Source organism: Pan paniscus, chromosome 12 (genome assembly GCF_029289425.2).
Source record: "Pan paniscus chromosome 12, NHGRI_mPanPan1-v2.0_pri, whole genome shotgun sequence".
In the NCBI taxonomy this organism is placed as follows: Eukaryota; Metazoa; Chordata; class Mammalia; order Primates; family Hominidae; genus Pan; species Pan paniscus.
In genome coordinates, this window is record NC_073261.2 from 78,623,195 (window position 1) to 78,636,385 (window position 13,191).

A 13,191-nucleotide genomic window follows, 5' to 3' on the forward strand; every position below is an offset into this window, starting at 1 on the left:
ACCTAGGTTTGTTTCAAAGACTGTTTTAGTGATAATTTCTTTTTTTTTTTTTTTTGAGACGGAGTCTTGCTCTGTCACCCAGCCTGGAGTGCAGTGGTGTGATCTCGGCTAACTGCAACCTCTGCCTCCCAGGTTCAAGCAATTCTCCTACATCAGCTTCCCGAGTAGCTGGGACTACAGGCGCTCACCACCATATCTGGCTAATTGTTTTTGTATTTTTAATAGAGACGGGGTTTCACCAATATTGGCCAGGCTGGTCTTTAACTCCTGACCTTGTAATCTGCCCGCCTCGGCCTCCCAAAGTGCTACGATTACAGGCATGAGCCACTGCGCCCAGCCTGTTTTGGTGATAATTTCAAGGAGCCCATCCCCTACAGGCACGTCCCTGCATCACTTCGTTGGAAGGTGTGCAGCTCACCAGTCTCCATTCCTGCCTGGGAGGGTGGGAAGGATGGGGAGCGAACCCCAGGTCTCCAGTGAAGCCCAGCCCTCCCAGAATAGGCACCTCCCCACTCACCACAGCCTCCCCTCTATTCCTCAGGCCGGCCCAGGCGTGCAGACTGCAGACCTACCCAGATCAAGACTCAAAAACAAGAGACCTGTGTTCTGACTTTCCAGATAGCCCATTAGCAGACCCTTCACAAAACCCGTATCCCCATCTCTAAAAAAAATTAAATTGGCTGGATGCAGTGGCTCACGCCTGTAATCCCAGCACTCTGGGAGGCTGAGGTGGGTGGGTCGCTGGAGCCCAGGAGTTCAAGACCAGCCTAGGCAACAGAGAGAGACCCTGTCTCTACAAAAAAAAATTTTTTTAATTAGCCAAGTGTGGTGGCATACACCTGTGGTCCCAGATACTTGAAAACTTAGGTGGGAGAATCACTTGAGCACAGCAGTTCGAGGCTGCAGTGAGCCATGTTCTCACCACTGCACTCCAGCCTAAGCTATAGAATGAGACCCTAACACAAGAAAAAAAGGTAATAATAATTGTGATGGTTAATACTGAGTGTCAACTTGATTGGATTGAAGGATACAAAGTATTGATCCTGGGTGTGTCTGTGAGGGTGTTGCCAAAAGAGATTAACATTTGAGTCAGTGGGCTGGGGAAGGCAGACTCACCCTTAATCTGGTGGGCACCATCTAATCAGCTGCCAGTGAATATAAAACAGGCAGAAAAACATGAAAAGGAGAAACTGGCCTAGCCTGCCAGCCTACATCTTTCTCCCCTGCTGGATGCTTCCTGTCCTTGAACATTGGACTCCAGTGTGGGGCTTCAGTTTTGGGGCTTGGAGTAGCTATCCTTGCTCCTCAACTTGCAGACAGCCTATTATGGGATCTTGTGATCATGTAAGTTAATACTTAATAAACTCCTATACATATATGTATATATATGTCCTATTAGTTCTGTCCCTCTAGAGAACGCTGACTAATACAATAATAATTGAAAAACAGAAAAGGAAGGAAGAAGTGAAAATGAAGCATCCCATTCTCAACAACTCAAGTACCCTGTTCCCAGTACCTGTTAACATTTTGGTGTGTTTCAGCCTTTTTGTCTGTGCATCTAACTTAGGATCATAGCTTATGTACAATTTCATATCTGATTTCTCTACTTACAGTGAGGGCATTTCGTTGTGATATTAAAATCTCTTTGGACAACTGAGCTTAATGGCTCCAAAATATTGCATCAAGTAAACATGTCAGAGGCATTCGAACCAGAGTGACTCCATCTTGAAGAAGCGCTGGGTAAAATGAGGCTGAGACCTGCCAGGCTGCATTGGAAGGAGGTCAGGCATTCTTAGTCATAGGATAAGACAGGAGGTCATAAGATACAGGTCACCAAGACCCTGCTGATAAAATAGGATGCAGTAAAGAAGCTGGCGCAATCTCTCCGAATCCAAGATGACAATGGGAGTGACCTCTGGTCACCCTTGCTGTACATTATATGCTAATTATAATGCATTAGCATACTAAACAACACTCCCACCAGCACCATGACAGTTTATACATGCTATGGCAATCACTCGAAGTTACTCTACATGGTCTAAAAGGAAGAGAAACCCTCTATTCTGGAAATTCCCCACCCCTTTCCTGGAAAACTCATAAATAATCTACCCCTTGCTTAGCATATAATCAAGAAATAACCATTAAAAATAGTCAACCAGGCCAGGATTGGTGGCTCACACCTGTAATCCCAGTGCTTTGGGAGGCCGAGGTGTGTGGATCACCTGAGGTCAGGAGTTTGAGGCTAGCCTGGCCAACAATGTGAAACCCTGTCTCTACTAAAAATACAAAAATTAGCCCTGGTGTGGTGGCGCACACCTGTAATCCCAGCTACTCAGGAGGCTGAGGCATGAGAATCACTTGAACCTAGGAGGCAGAGGTTGCAGTGAGCTGTACTGCACTCCAGCCTGGGTAACAGAGTGTGACTGTCTCAAAAAAAAAGTCAACCAGCAGGCTTTGGGGCTGTTCTGCCTATGGAGTAGCCATTCTTTTGTTTCTTTACTTCTCTAATAAACTTGCTTTCATTTTACTCTGTGGACTCGCCCCGAATTCTTTCTCTCTTTCTTTTATTTTTATTTATTTTTTTTGAGACAGAGTCTCGCTCTTGTTGCCCAAGCTGGAGTACAATGGTACAGTCTCGACTCACTGGAACCTCTGCCTCCTGGGTTCAAGCGATTCTCTTGCCTCAGCCTCTCAAGTAGCTGGGATTACAGGCGCTCAGTACCACGCCTGTCTAATTTTTGTATTTTTAGTAGAGATAGGGTTTCACTGTGTTGGCCAGACTGGTCTCAAACTCCTAACCTCAAGTCATCTGCCTCCCTCGGCCTCCCCAAAGTGCTGGGATTACAGGTGTGAGCCACCATGTCCAGCCCCAAATTCTTTCCTGAGTGAGATCCAAGAGCCCTCTCTTGGGTTCTGAATTGTGACCCCTTTCCAGTAACAAATATAAGCTAGTGTTTATTTAAGAAATTTCTGGTCTGGGCGTGATGGCTCATGCCTGTAATCCTAGCACTTTGGGAGGTCGAGGCAGGTGGATCATCTCAGGTCAGGAGTTCCAGACCAGCCTGGCCAACACAGCGAAACCCTGTCTCTACTAAAAATACAAAAAAAAATTGACTGGGCATTGTGACAGGCACGTGTAATCCCAGCTACTCGGGAGGCTGAGACAGGAGAATCGCTTGAACCCAGGAGGTAGAGGTTGCAGTGAGCCGAGATTGCACCACTGCGCTCCAGCCTGGGCAACAGAGCAAGACTCCATCTCAAAAAAAAAAAAAAAAACTTTTACACTACTGAACAATTGTTTTCTGTTTTCCACTATTATAAATATTGCCTGACCGGGCACGGTGGCTCACGCCTGTAATCCCAGCACTTTGGGAGGCTGAGGCAGGTGGATCACCTGAGGTCAGGAGTTTGAGGCCAGCCTGACCAACATGAAGAAACCCCGTCTCTACTAAAAATACAAAATTAGTAGGGTGTGGTGGCACATGCCTGTAATCCCAGCTACTCGGGTGGCTGAGGCAGGAGAATCGCTTGAACCCGAGAGGCGGAGGTTGCTGTGAGCTGAGATCGCGCCATTGCACTCCAGCCTGGGCAACAAGAGCAAAATTCTGTCTCAAAAATAAATAAGTAAATAAAATATTGCCATTGAACATCTTTGACCATAAAGCTCACTTTCCCCTTCCTCCAGTCATTGGTATATGATCAAGTCTGCCAGCAAACGGTTTGCTTTTTGAGAGCAGTAAGTAATTTATTTTGATATCCTTTTTACTGCAGTCAGGGCTTGGCACATGGCAGGTATCAAAAACTGGTTGATTGACTGAGTGATGGCAACGAGACTCTCCTGCAGTTTTCCATCCTTCTAGTTCCTCCGTGACCTCTGCCTCCATTTGGCTGTGTGGAAGATCAGCACATAGCACCACAAAATATGCCTCTTTCACAGAAGGATTGTTGAGCTGAAGGCAAGAAAGTAGCAGATGCAGGAGAACTCTCTGCCCTCCTTGTGTTTACTGAAAAGCAGGATGTACATATACAGAGACAAAACGTATCCCGCACCCACCTTTCTATCAGGGAGGACAAAGGTTAACTAACCACTGAAGACAACTTAACACCCTTATGGGCCTAGAGATGGCTCCAGAAGAATCTAATTAACAAGCTTTCCTAACTTATCTTTATCTGCCATTTATTTGCCTTCCCCTAAGTTGTAACCCCTGGAGACTCAAAGTCTTTTCCCCTTATCTTGTTGTCTCTCTAAAAATAAATTTACCAATCCTTCTTTTTTTTTTTTTTTTTTTTTTTTTTTTTGAGACAGAGTCTCTCTCTGTCGCCCAGGCTGGAGGGCAGTGGCACAATCTTGGCTCACTGCAACCTCTGCCTCCCAGGTTCAAGCGATTCTCCTGCCTCAGTCTCCCAAGTAGCTGGGATTACAGGCACCCACAACCAAGCACGGCTAATTTGGTGGTTTTTTGTTTTTGTTTTTGTTTTTTTTTTGAGATGGAGTCTTGCTCTTGTTGCCCAGCCTGGAGTGCAGTGGCACAATCTCAGCTCACTGCAACTCTGCCTTACAGGTTCAAGTGATTCTCCTTGCTTCAGCCACCCAAGTAGCTGGGACTACAGGTGCCACTACAATGCTCAGCTAGTTGTTGTATTTTTAGTAGAGACAAGGTTTCACCATGTTGGCCAGGCTGGTCTCGAACTCCTGTCCTCAAGTGATCCGCCCACCTTGGCCTCTCAAAGTGCTGGGATTACAGGGGTGAGCCAGCATGCCTGGCCCAAAATTTACCATTCTTTGTTGAAGATGTTATATAAGCTGGAATTGAAAGCCACCTCTTTGAGAACTGCTCATTCTCTGAGTGTTTCCCATGTATATATGAAATATACATGCTAATAAACTTCTGTTCGTTTTTCTCTTGTTAATTTGTCTTTTGTTACAGGGGTCCATTCCAACCAAGAACCTATGGGAGTTGAGGAAAAAAATAATTTTCCTCCCCTACAGCTGCCACAAGCCATACTCTCCTATTGCTACAAGACTTTTATTGTTGTTGTTTTGAGATGGGGTCTCCTTCTGTCACCGAGGCAGGAGTCCAGTTCACCATGTTGGCTAGGCTGGTCTCAAACTCCTGACCTCAGGTGATCTGCCTGCCTTGGCCTCCAAAAGTGCTGGGATTATAGGTTTGAGCCACCATGCCGAGAGGTGGCTTTCAATTCCAGCTTATATAACATCTTCAACAAAGAACGATAAATTTTTAGAGAAGCAACAAGACAAGGGGAAAAGACTTTCAGTCTCTAGAGCAGTTCTCCCACCTCAGCCTTGTGAGTAGCTGGGACTACAGGTGTGCACCACCACACTCAGCTAATTTTGCTTTCTTTCTTTCTTTTTTTTCACTTTTTGTAGAGACAGGATCCCACTATGTTGCCCAGGCTGGTCTCGAACTCTTGGGCTCAAGCAATCCTCCCTCCTCAGCCTCCCAAAGTGCACACCACCACGCTCAGCTAATTTTCTTTCTTTTTTTTAAAACTTTTTATAGAGACAGGGTCTCACTATGTTGCCCAGGCTGGTGTTGAACTCTTGGGCTCAAGCAATCCTCCCTCCTCAGCCTCCCAAAGTGCTGGGATTACAGACGCGAGCCATGGTACCTGGCTTGCTATGAGACTTTGGTTTGACTCATGTAACCTTCCCAGGTTATTTTATCCTTGCTTAGAGATTGTTGGACAAGAACCATGGCGCTTGGCCCTGGGTGGACATGGAAGTCACCTAGAGAGCTTTAGCAAAAGTAGCCTCCGGCCCCCTCCAGAGACTCTGATGTATTAATAACTGGTCTTAGGTTGAGGCTCGGACAAGGTGTTTTTTAAAAACCTCAGTAAGTGATTATAATGAGCAACCGAATTGAGAGCCCCTAATTAAATGGTCTTTGAGTTTCTTCCCAGTTCTTCTGATCTGTGAGCTTTGATTGGGTCAGGCTAATAAAGCAGGGATTCTGTCATATTGCTCTGAGAAAACAGAATACATTAATAATTATTTCCAAGAGCATACTGTTCAATTCTGGGTTCTCAAGGAAAAAGTTTTATAACGAGTCTTTTTTGGCTGGGCGCAGTGGCTCACACCTGTAATGCCAGCACTTTGGGAGGCCTTGGCGGGCGGATTGCTTGAGGTCAGGAATTTGAGACCAGCCTGGCCAACATGGTGAAACCCTATCTCTACTAAAATACAAAAATTAGCTGGGCATGGTGGTGCACGCCTGTAATTCCAACTGCTTGGGATGCTGAGGCATTAGCATCACTTGAACCCAGGAGGCAGAGGGTTACAATGAGCCGAGATTGCGCCACTGCACTCTAGCCTGGGTGACTCTGTCTTACCAAAAAAAAGGCTTTTTCCACCTTTTGGAAATATCTTGGCTCCCTTCACCCTTTCCAATTAGTGGCCCGACCAGGACTGCAAGTCAGCTTACCCTTTGATTATTTCCATTTCACAGATGGAGAAGGTGAGATTAGGAAAAGTCCTAAAGATAGTCAAGAATCCAACTGCTGGCAGATTCCATGGGTAGGAGGAGTTTCTGGAAGGTAGGAAAGAGTAGAAAACCTGCAAGTTTAAAAGCGCTTCAGAAGGCCAGGTGCAGTGGCTCACACCTGTAATCCCACCACTTTGTGGGGTGAAGGTAGGAGGATTACTTGAGCCCAGGAGTTTAAGAACAGCCTGGGAAACATAGGAGATCCTGTCTCTATTAAAAAATGTGTATTAGGCTGGGTGCGGTGGCTCACGCCTATAATCCCAGCACTTTGGGAGGCCAAGGCAGGCAGATCACGAGATCAGGAGATCGAGACCAGCCTGGCCAATATGGTGAAACCCCATCTCTACTAAAAATACAAAAACTAGCTGGGTGTGGTGGTGGGCGCCTGTAGTTCCAGCTACTTGGGAGGCTGAGGCAGGAGAATAGCTTGAATCCGGGAGGCGGAGGTTGCAGTGAGCTGAGATCGTTCCACTGCACTCCAGCCTGGGTGACAGAGCGAGACTCCATCTCAAAAAAAAAAAAAAAAAAAAAAAGTATATTAAAATTAGCCAGGCTGGGTGTGGTAGGTCATTCCTGTAATCCCAGCACTTTGGAAGGCCAAAGCAGGTGGATCACTTGAGGTCAGGAGTTCGAGACCAGCCTGCTCAACATGGTGAAACCCTGTCTCTACTAAAAATACAAAAATTAGCTGGGTGTGGTGGCATGTGCCTGTAATCCCAGCTACTCAGGAGGCTGAGGCAGGAGAATCGCTTGAACTCGGGAGGCAGAGGTTGCAGTGAGCTGAGATTGTGCCACTGCACTCCAGCCTAGATGACAGAGTGAGACTCTGTCTCAAAAAAATAAAATAAAATAAAATAAAATAAGTAGCCAGGCAGGCTGGGCATGATGGCTCACGCCTGTAATCCCAGCACTTTAGGAGGCCGAGGTGGGTGGATCACCTGAAGTCAGGAGTTTAAGACCAGCTTGGCCAACATGGTGAAACCCCGTCTGTATTAAAAACACAAAAAAAATTAGCCGGGCATGGTGGTACGCACCTGTAATCCCAGCTACTTGGGAGGCTGAGGCAGAAGAATCACTTGAACCAGGGAGACAGAGGTTACAGAGAGCTGCGATCGCACCACTGCACTCCAGCCTGGGTGACAGAGCAAGACGCTGTCTCTGGAAAAAAAAAAAAAAAAAAAAAAAAATATATATATATATATATATATATATATATATATAAAGTAATTAGCCAAGCATGGTGGAGCACGCCTGTAGTCCTATCTACTCGGGAGGCTGAGGTGGGAGGATCATCTGGGCTTGGGGAAGTCAAGGCTGTAGTGAGCCATGATCACACCACTACACCCCAGCTTGGGCAACAGAGTGAGACACTGTGTCCAAAAAAAAAAAAAAAAAAGAATAGACAAAAAATAAAAGTTAAAAAAAAAATCTGAAAGCTCTACAGGTTGGAAGCAGGTAAAGCAAAGTGAAGATCCTTGGAGCAATCTCCCTTGCTACCTACTCCTGCCGCAGAACATCAGCCTCCCTGCCTATAATCCCACCACAATACTGCAGCTCTTTGATTCTCACAAGTTTTTCTGATATCTTTAATTGCAAACCCTCCCACTGTGGTTTTCCAGAGCTCTAGTCAGTTAGCAGTTAAGACAGCAGCAGGGATTAGGAGTGAGCCAGGGGAGAGCAAAAATGGGGGCTGCAGCTGTTTCCAAGGCAGCAGGAGGGGAGCCAGCAGGGAGGAGGCCGTGCCTGTCAGCCAGGCATTCAGCTGGGGGCCACCTCTAGAGATAGAGACAGTCAAGTTACACAGCAAATGAGTTTTTCTAACAGCTCATTCATCCTCTAATTTAGTAGTGAAATATTACCTGGACGTACTTGAATCACCTTCAGGGGCTTGTAAAACACCCCTAAAGAGATTAAAATGATTTCCCCTGACAATTCCATGACTTAACAATAGCTCAGTAAGGAATGAAAACCAAAACACTGCCATAGAGAAGAAAATAATTATTTCCTTCTGCTCGTAGGCAGATATGGGGCATTATGGAGGCATAGCAACAAGAAATACTGTCTCCAGGAGAATGGAAAATTACCGTGGGCTCCAGTGTGAGGCTTCTTCCTGATCCACCAAGTTCCTGAGAAAATAAGATGGGAAGAAGGAGACAGCGCTCCCTGCTGTGGGTTCCCAGCTTGCTCTCATCTCCAACTCACTATGAAATGCAAATTTACTTTCTGCTTCAAGGAACCGTAAGTTCCTTCTGAAATGACCATGGGCACAGAAGAATAAAATGCAACACAACGTCTGGACTATCAATACTCTTATTTTACATTTAAAACATTAGCCTGGCCAGGAATGGTGGCGCATGTCTGTAATCCCAGCACATTAGGAGGCCAAGCTGGGAGGATCACTTGAGGCCAGGAGTTCGAGACCAGCCTGAGCAGCACAGTGAGAACCCCCCCAACCCCACCCCCACCTCTGCAAAAGAAAAGAAAAATTAAAATTAAAAAATTAGGTTGGGCTTGGTGGTTCATGCCTGTAATCCCAGCACTATGGGAATCCCAGGCAGAAGGATTTCTTGAGCCCAGGAGTTTGAGACCAGACTGGGCAACATAGGGAGACCTGGTCTCTACAAAAAAATGAAAACATTAGCCATGCATGGTAGTACACACCTGTAGTCCCAGCTATTTGGGAGGCTGAAATGGGAAGATTGCTTGAGCCTGGGAGGTTGAGGCTGCAGTGAACTGTGATGGCACCACTACACTCCAACCTGGGCAACCGAGGGAAACCGTGTCTCAAAAAAAAAAAAAAAAAAAAATTAGCTGGGCATGGTCACCCACACCTGTAGTCTTAGCTACTCAGGAGGCTGAACCAGGAGGATGGTTTGAGCCCAGAAGTTGGAGGCTGCAGTGAGCTATGACCATGCCACTGCACTCTAGTCTGGGCAATAGTGCACGACCCTATAAATAAATAAAACATTAGCCCAAAATTCAAACTTTTAGCTACAATGGACCAAATAACTTCACATGTACACAAAGCTCAGATGTATTTTTATACTCTACGCTATTATCTTCCAAAAGAGTGAGACGCTTCCTGTTGCTTTTTAAAATATTTATTTTATTTTATATATTTTTTGAGATGAGGTCTTGCCATGTTGCCTAGGCTGGTCTCAAACTCCTGGGCTCAGGCAATCCTTCTGCCTCAGCCTCCCAAAGTGCTGGGATTACAGATATGAGCCACTGGGTCCAGCCTTTGTGTTTAATAAAGGAAAGGAAATGGGTTAAATGATAAATACTTCCCCTACAGAAATAAAACACTACTTGCTCATTGCGAAGTTTATTTTTATGTCTTCTAAATAGTGGCAGACACTTGCTGAAACCAAACCTGTAGACGTCTCAACAGCTTTATTTTTTGTCCATTCTATTTTGGGCTCCATTATTGAAGCAATCATTATTGGCAGACATTGCTCTACTAATAATTTTTGGAGCAGTTTCATTTTTTTTTCTCCTTAGTGCAATACAACTAAACATATTACTCTCTCAGGATAATCTGGAGTGTGGGAGTGGGAGGCGGGCAGAAAATATCATATTCCTAATTGGAGTTTGTGTTGATCCAAAATATATAAGTCTAGTTCATGAGTACTCCTCACCCACATTTTAAGCACAAACAGGTTTCTACAAAGGTTTGAGATCTGAGAGACACAGAAAGCTTCCCAATAGCCCTGCTGTGGTTCCTGTAATTCCACTGGGATCCTCCCCATTGCATTAAACATTGTATCTCAAAACTTGCAGAACTGCATACTATGAATTTATTAAGAATTTGGGCTTCTGTTATGTGATTTTGAGGAGTGATCAAAGAAACAGGCTTTGCTCTGGATTAGATACTGTCAGAAAGTGGGTGTAATTCTATTAAGAATCTTTTTGGCAGGGCGCAATGGCTCATGCCTGTAATCCCAGCGCTTTGGGAGGCTGAGGCAGATAGATCACTTGAGCTCAGGAGTTCAAGACCGGCCTGGGCAACATGGCGAAACCCTATCTGTACTTAAAAAAAATATATATATATATATTAGCTGGGTGTGATGGCACATGCCTGTGTTCCCAGCTGCTTGGGAGGCTGAGGTGGGAGGATCGCTTGAGCCTGGGAGGCAGAGGTTGCAGTGAGCCTAGATTGTGCTACTGCACTCCAGCCTGGGTGACAGAGTGAGATCAGGCTATAATGCAGTAGTGCAATCACAGCTCACTACAGCCTTGAACTCCTGGGCTCAAGCAATTCTCCTCCCTTCTTCTCCCAAGTAGCTGAGACTACAGGGTTTTGTTTATTTGTTTGTTTGAGACAAGTCTCGCTCTGTCACCCAGGCTGGAGTGCAGTGGCGTGATCTCATGTTTTTTGTTTTTATAGAGACAGGGTCTCACTATGTTACCCAGGCTGGTCTTGAACTCCTGGTCTCTAGCAATCCTCCCACCCCAGTCTTCCCAGTAGCTGGGATTACAGGTGTAAACCATTACCTGGCTCTATTGAGAATTAATATTTATTTATTTTTTAATAATTTTTTTTTTTATTTTTAAGAGACAGAGTCTTACTCTGTCACTCAGGCTGTCACAGCTCACTGCAGCCTCTACCTGCCAGGCTCAAGTGATCCTCCCACCACGGCCTCCCAAGTAGCTGAGACTACAGGCATGAGTCACTGTGCTCAGCTGGAATCTTTTTCTTTTTTCTTTTCTTTTTTTTTTTTTTTTGAGTTGGAGTTTCACTCTTGTTGCCCAGGCTGGAGTGCAATGGCGCAATCTCGGCTCACTGCAACCTCCGCCTCCCGGGTTCAAGCGATTCTCCTGCCTCAGGCTCCCGAGTAGCTGGGATTACAGGCATGAGCCACCACACCCGGCTAATTTTGTATTTTTAGTAGAGATGGGATTTCTCCATGTTGGTCAGGCTGGTCTGGAACTCCCAGCCTCAGGTGATCCACCCACCTCGGCCTCCCAAAGTGCTGGGATTACAGGCGTGAGCCACCGTGCCCGGCTCAGCTGGAATCTTAATATTTCTTATCTAGAAGAACAAACTGAGGCTAAAGCTGTAATTGAAAAAGAAGCACCACTCACTCCTATGAGACAGAAACAGGGACTTTTGTTCATTTTTGTGGTTTGGGCAATGTTCTTGTTTGGTCTGTGTTGTGAAATGATGACGGAATGAACAGTCTTGTTCTTTGTCACTCTCAAAGGGGCCTTGTCTTCTGTTGATGTTCCCTGAGCATCAGTGTTCAACAGCAGAACACTACAGCCTGGCTCTGGGTGCCAGGCTGGCTCCTGTCTCTTTTCTTTCTCATTGTTAGCGCTGTTAATAGTGAAACATTGCTAATTTCCAGGTTCATTTTTTACCTTAGAGAACCAAAGAGATGCGACCTGAAATTGGTAGCATCAGCAGGACCCAAGGAGGAAGCACATGCACTTAATCTGCAGGAAAGTCCATTAGACTATGTGTGTTACAGCAGGGAGCTGGTCGGGCCTAAGCAGAGCCCACACACCAAAAATGTCAGGTGACCATCGTGATGGTCAGGCAGTTGTCAACCTGTCTCTCTAAAATAATAATTGGTCACAGCCAGCGCCAGGGAAGCACAGTCTCCTAATAGATAGAAAACACCGAAACAGGTGATCGGCAGCTTCCTGATAAGATCTCAGGAGTTGGGCAAGTGGGCTCAGGCATGTACATGCAGACAGCCCACCCCAACGAGAAACAGGGAGAATTAACGAGACCCTGGAAGTGTGCCAATGTATAAAACCCCTAGCCATAAGGTCAAACTGCACACTGATCTCTCAAGTCACCCGCTTGGGCCTCTTCTAAGTGGACTTGACTTCCTTTCATTCCTCCTCTAAAGCTTTTTAAATAAACTTTCACTCCTGCTCTAAAACTTGCCTTCACTCCTGCTCATAAACCTGCCTTACGCCCCTCACTCAAATTCTTTCTTCTGAGGAGGCAGGAATTGAGGTTGCTGCTGACCCACCAGTAACAGATTCGCCATATGTGGGCCAAAAAAAACTTCCCCGTCCCCTTCTGACAAGTCAACTCACAAAAGGTAGATTAACAGATATGTCAACCTAAAAAGAGGAACCTGAGGCAAAATTATTATTTTTGTTTGTTTATTTTGAGGCGGAGTTCACTGTTTGTTTATTTTGAGGCAGATTCTCACTCTGTCACCCAGGCTGGAGTGCAATGGCAAGATCTTGGCTCACTGTAACCTCCACCTCCCAGGATCAAGTGATTCTCCTGCCTCAGCTTCCAGAGTAGCTGGGATTACAGGCAGCTGCCACCACGCCCAGCTAATTTTTGTATTTTTAGTAGAGATGGGGTTTCACCATGTTGGCCAGGCTGGTCTCAAACTCCTGATCTCAGGTGATGCCCCACATCGTGGCCTCCCAAAGTGCTGGGATTACAGGCATGAGCCACCCTGCCAGGCTCCAAGGCAAAATTAATATAAATAGAGAGTTTAATTGAGCCAAGCTTAAGGATTGAAACCTGGGAACATATATTCAAGTTGCCTTGAATATACATTCTGATTAGCAACAGTTACAAGTATGTTTCTAAAGGAAAAGAAGAGGCAGGTCCTAAATTCTTTACCAAGAATTTACATTAAAATAACATAAGCTATTGTTTGGCTATCCATTGTTCTTTGTCCAGGAACATGAAGATAATGGATAGGGCAGCTAG

At 45.6% G+C, this 13,191-nt stretch overlaps 1 long non-coding RNA gene across 1 annotated transcript; it reads right to left on the reverse strand.

Annotated features, from left to right (window-relative positions):
- Window positions 1-2,300: 2,300 nt before the first annotated feature.
- On the reverse strand, window positions 2,301-10,187 carry LOC129397220 (uncharacterized). Its single transcript, XR_010109203.1, has 4 exons — window positions 8,588-10,187; window positions 7,538-7,661; window positions 6,444-6,548; window positions 2,301-3,888 (listed from the first exon to the last, which is right to left on the reverse strand). It is a non-coding gene; the product is annotated as an uncharacterized LOC129397220 (long non-coding RNA).
- Window positions 10,188-13,191: the final 3,004 nt, after the last annotated feature.